The following is a 6,000-nucleotide window of genomic DNA, read 5'->3' as shown; positions in this document are numbered from 1 at the left end:
CCTAGGGCTCAGCGTGATAGGTCCCAGGTAGTTGGACATGATAGAGAAGGCTTGGCAGGAAAATAAGACTTATCCTAACAAAACCCCACTGTGGACATAGGAGCTTCTGGCTTTTGCTTGTTTATCACACATAAGACACTTTGCAAAGTGCTTTACAATCATTATCTCATTGTACTACTCCTAACAACCCTTTAGGATCAGAACACTTATCTCCATTTCACAGATGGGGAAACAAGTTCAGAGAGGTTAAGCATCTTACCTTTGTTCAGGGAGTTTTGATCAAAGAAACTGTGTTCTTAATTTTATTGCTTGACCGGAAGTTGAGCCACTCCTAACAAGACTTCAGGCCCCAAAGTTCTGCCTAAGACTTCAAAAAGATGAGCATGTCCAACTTGGTCAAAATTCAGGGAACTCAAGGAAAAAGAAACACGAAGAAGTTTAAAGGAAGAGGAGAATGGGTAGAGGTTACTTATCTGTATGTCTTGTGAGTAAGGGGAGTGGGTTAAGACATAAGAATTGTTACAGTGTAAATTGTCAGCTAGGCCAGGCTTCCATGCTGGGAGATAACCAAGGGGCTTTGATTCTCATCATGCAGAGATGAGATCCTCTCTCCAGAGGAGTGCCCTGGACAAATGTAACCCACTGACTAGTTTGGCCATGAGTGCATTTAAAGTAAAGAAGGGGCTAAGATTCCCCAACCTGCTTGAGTCTTGACTGACAAGGAAGGCATCGTCCCCTTTGAACAGAGACTGTTCTTCAGGCGATGGGAGTGGGAGGGAGGGAGGGAGCAGGTCCGCTGAAGAGTTTTTCTCATTAAGTGGCCAGAGGCGAAGATTCCACGGAGCTAAGCTCCATGATGAAAGGGGAGCCGAGAATGACAGTGGTTGGGGAGGACGGGAGATCCAGAGTGGCTGGGGAGGGGGGACCGGAGACAAAGCCAGGGTGCGCTCCCGTGCTGCACCCTCCCCTGCATGGCTGCCATTAGCTCAGTCCCTCCTACGTGAACAGCTACTACTGATTCAGCATCCACTAAGTACAAGCCTTCAAAAACCACTTTATTTCAACTATCTCATGGCATTCCCATAACAACCATCTGGGACAGGTGCGCTGCGACCACGTCCACCTTACGGATGAGAAACCGAGGTTCAGAGAGTCTGATTAACTTGCCCAGGGTCTCATGGTCTTTACCACGTTGCCCAATCTTAGAAAGGTGGCAAAAAAAGTTAAGTGTCTAACAGTGGACACACTGAATCTGAAAACAAAGCCAGCCCCATTCTGGGCCAGGGATAGTGGACAGGACCACAGGGATGAGACCAGGAGACAGAGGAGACACAGGAGCTGCTGAGGAGCAGATCCTCGGGGAGCCCAGCACAAGAGGATTGATCAGAACAGGGCAGGTACACAGGCAAACCCCGGCTCAGTGTCAGCAGCCGGAAGAAGATTAAGGTCAGGAAGGCAGGTAAAGGTGCCATGAGCCCCTGCTCACCCAGCAGCTATGAGCATCCTCTGGTTTGATACAGAAGTCAGGTAAGAATTTCAAACTGGTATAAAAGTTTGTCATCGGGTAATGTACTGTCTTCTCTCTTTTCCCCTTCCCTGTTTATTTTTTTCCATAGCCCTTCTCACCATCTAACATACTATATATCTTGTTAGTTTATTCCTCTCTTTCCCTGATAGCATGTACACTCCTGAAGGGCAGGGATTTTTTTTTTTTTCCTGTCCACTGCTATATCCCCAGCACCTAGAGCAATGTTTGGCACTTAATTAGCACTCAAAAAATATTTGTTGAATGAATAAATATGCAACAGTCATGTCATGACAGGGTTTCCCAGGTATTGTGTGCCTCCACTGCCCAGCTGATCTGCCCTGAGTGTGGTGATGTCACCTCCTCCTATCAGAGCTCCATCCTGCAGTCACTGATTCCTGCAGTGTGAACAGGCAGGGAGAGGATGCACGGGGACCCTGGGAGGCAGGATCAAAAACCAGATGCTGAGCACCTTGTTTGTGCTCAGCAAGTCAGAAAAGCAAAGGTCATGGTGGCAGATGTATACATTGACCAAAACTCAATTTACCTCATGAACGTTGATTAAAAGAAAGAAAGATGGACTCTCCTCCCTCCTCCACAGTGCCTGGAACCATCCTGAAGCCCCAGGAACTCAGTTCCCAAAGGGCTCCCCTCCATTCTGATTCTGTTGTAAGAAGGAAAAAAAAGAGGGATTAAAGAGACACCCCCTCTCCAGATCCTCATATTCGAAATCTTTAGTGAAGCCATCAAACAATCAGATGCCATGACTTTTATTTTTCAACAGCTTTCAACTCAAGAAAGTGCTGAAGTCATGTCTAAGGTCAGTGGAACTATTTGTTCTGGGGAATTTTACTGAGGAGAAAAGTTTCCATCTCCCCGGGCATCTTTTTTAAAGAGTCTTGGTCATCAAAGTCATCCTGCAAAACCCTCTGACTTCTGAGGGAAGGCGAGCAATGCTTCTGGTCTCGTGTTTGATGGACAGGATGTTGGCTTTACATTAAACACATGTGGCAGCAAGAATGCTCTTCACGTGCAGCTTGCTCACTTCGTTGAAATCCAAGGCATGCCTGGCAGGTTTGTGCCTGGTTTAGAACACTTAGAGCTCAATCACCTTTTGAAACCAGGCTGCATCTTTGCAGATGTCTTCACTTTACTAACTTTAGTCAGACATCTGCCTGTGAGAAAATGTGATGTGAGTTACAGCAGTCCACTTCAAGACATAGCTTTCAAGAATGCCATTGATTCTGAGATACACTCTGGATTTATTGACCGAGTTTGGGGCAAAAAACACAACCAGATTAAATATACTCACTGATTGTAAAATGTCTTTCCAGGAATGTTTAAATGTGAACAAGAATGTTTATTAAAAGGAAATTTGGGAATGTTAGGCTCCCTTGACAGGTGGATAAGAAAGGGTAAAAAAGATTAAGTGATTCACCCAAAGCAACTCTGAAGTCTCCACTATTCTCTTGACCAGAAGACAACACTGCCTACCACGGTCTGTATGAGCGTTAAGTATGAAACTTTGCGATTAATGGCTTTGATGGAAATTAGGAGGTAAATGCACTGGGCCAAAAAGTGTTATGTATCTGTGTACCTTCTCCTGGAGGGTAGCCACCCTTTTGATGAGGTAGATGTGTTCTCTGCAGGGACTGGGGTGGATTTCCTGAAAACCTTATTTTTCAAATGAGAACGCCCTACAAATGTGGAAGATCTTTCTCTTCTTGCCCATCATCCTTGTGAGTCAAAGGAAGCTGCAAGACAGAGGCTGTTCAGAACCAAGAGACAATTTACACAGACAGGGGGACTCAGTCATAAGCCATGATGCAGGGAAAAGGGGAAGAGAGGTGTGGGTTCAGTCTCTCAGTTCATCCACTCATTTACTCCTGTTTTGTTTCTCTCAGCAAATATTCACTGCTGCTTATTTAGTACCAGGTTCTCTGCAGGGTGCAGAGGAAATGGATCAATTAAACAGCCCCTACCCTCAAGGAACACAGACATAGAAGCAAAAACTGGTAACCGTTCCTTATCTATTAATTCAACAAATATTTATTGAGTACCAAACACTGGAGAAACAGCAAGAAAGAAGTCAAACAAGGTCTCATCCTCATGGAGTTTACAAGCTAGTGGTGGGGGACACAGATATTAAACTCGTAATTGTACAGGTCATTAATTAATTGCCATTGTGGCTACTACACAGGAGAAGTAGAGAGTGCCAGCAGTTGTCTATTACAGGGGTGGTATTGGAGAATCAGCAGGAAACCAGGAGAGAGCAGATCAGGAAGAAAGTGAGTCAGGAAGGACTCCAGAGGCAACACCTGAGCCCAGTGGGTACCAGCAGGGCTCAGATCAGAGGCAAGCCAGGCCCACCGAGAGGCTGAGCAGGTGAGACAGGAGGACAGGAAAGAGCCATCTCTCTCTCCAGGAAGTGAGAAAAGGCTTCACGAAAATGGGTGGAGGCTCTTGAAGCCATCTTTCCTCCCTTGCTTTCTTGCTGACCAAGAATAATTATTGTGTGTGCCGTGCTCTATTATGGTCATATTTACCACTGAGGTCGGTGTCATCACCCTCTATACAGATGAGGAGGCCAGAGCTCAGCAGGGCGAGTGCCTGGCCCCACTTCAGATCACGGAGCCCTTGTGAGGCTGAGTTACGGCAGACCACCTTGTGAGGCTGAGTGGGGACGGGGACCCGGATCCGCCTCACTGCTTAGCCATAGCACTCTACTGCCCACCCTTGGCTGTGGGAGGGGAGGCCACAAATCTCACCCCTCAGCCTAATTGCCATTTAACAGATGAAGAAGAAAGGCTCCCATCACACAGGCAGTGAGGACCAGAGAGTCTCCCAGGAAGACTGCCCTTCCCGGACTGGGTGGAACACCTACTCTACTCTGCAGAGTTGGCCAGGTGGAAACCTGAACCACTAGGATATTCTATAATAGAAGTCGCTGGACAGCTTGGGACTGTTTGGAGAGGCTGACTCCCCCTGCTGGCCCCAAACTACTCAGGTAGTGAGACAAGTGGAAGGGGCACACCAGTGGGTCCTGGTGAGGGGAGCAAGAGTGAGGAAATCCCAGATAATATAATTTTTTTGTTTAAAGGATATTCGTGACTTATGTGTGTCAAAACTCTGACAGGTGCCAACAGACAATAAGCTTTGCCAGACTCTGGGGATTTCAAAGTGGACCTGAGCTTTGGCAGAAAGGGTCCCCTTGTGGAAGCCAGAAGAAGGAGAGGCTGGGATCAGATAACCTGGCTATCTTGACTCTCTAAGTGCTCAGGAATCTGGAATAGATAAGAAGTGGAGATTTGGGCCCTGTCTGTCCAAGAAAGGGAAGAAGAGGAAAGGAGGGAGAAGGAATTAACTTTTACAAGCACTTCTACACTATCTCAATTAACACATGACATGGAGGGGAGGCTGGAAGATGTGTTTGGCCATGTGCCTTGGAAGAAGAGAAGGCAGAACACAGATATTGGCTAACACCAGACGCCAATGTTGCATACCTCCATTATGGCAAAACCCCTCTTTGCCTGGATGAAATGTGACTTTTATCATTTCATAAATACTGCTAGGGAAACTGGGTAACTGGAATGAGGCCCATACATCACCCTCTAGACTCTTTTCGATTTCAAATAGGCAAAGTTAAATCATTTAAAAATGCCACAAACATCATGGGAAAACACAAACACATGCACCCTAATTGTGAAGTGACACTTTTCTAACTAAAATAAGTTAGTAGAGATTATGACACATAATCAGCTAAATGACAACAAAAGCAGGGCACTGGAAAAATATATGAGTTGAGTGACCCAGTGAGGTGGGGGAATAAATATAAAGCTATGAGGGAAATACCCAGTGTCCAATGGACGGATGGCTAATAACTTTGAGACACGTGGCACAAAGTTTAAATACTAAGGAACATTTCAGTCTTTATAATCCTTAATGACACGCAAATACGATTATTACAGCCAAGAAGACCCCAATTCTTACCAATAAACTTAGCAAAAATCAGTTAAAATGATGAAACCCACAGCTGGTCTGTGGAGAAACAGGAACTCACTCATGTGGGGTGTGAATCAGCCCAGTGGTCCTGAGGAAACCTGGCCTGACAAGACGATCGATGTCTTCCTATGCCTTTGGGTTCACAGACTTCACTCTTGGGGGCAGATCTCAAGGAAATAGCTCAAGAAGAATAGTAATTAGAGAGTGAGACTCTGCCCAGGTGCCTGCAGTTAGGTTACCTAAAGTTCTGTTCGGAATATTCCATTGCCACAAAAAGTTCCTGTCTGGAGTCAGACAGACAAGGGAGCTCCTCCCAAGTCTGCCATTTAGCTGTGTGACTTTAGATGACACTTAACTTCTCTGAACCTCAGTTCACTCCTTGATAAAATGGGGATATTAACAGTCCTGGGGCTGTGTATTAAAGGAGGTCATGTCTATAAAGTGTCTACACAGCGCCCTGCCCAGTGTCCAAC

Source organism: Mesoplodon mirus (assembly GCF_964341445.2).
Source record: "Mesoplodon mirus genome assembly, chromosome: 1".
Lineage (NCBI taxonomy): Eukaryota > Metazoa > Chordata > Mammalia > Artiodactyla > Ziphiidae > Mesoplodon > Mesoplodon mirus.
Note: the sequence above shows the minus strand (reverse complement) of the source record.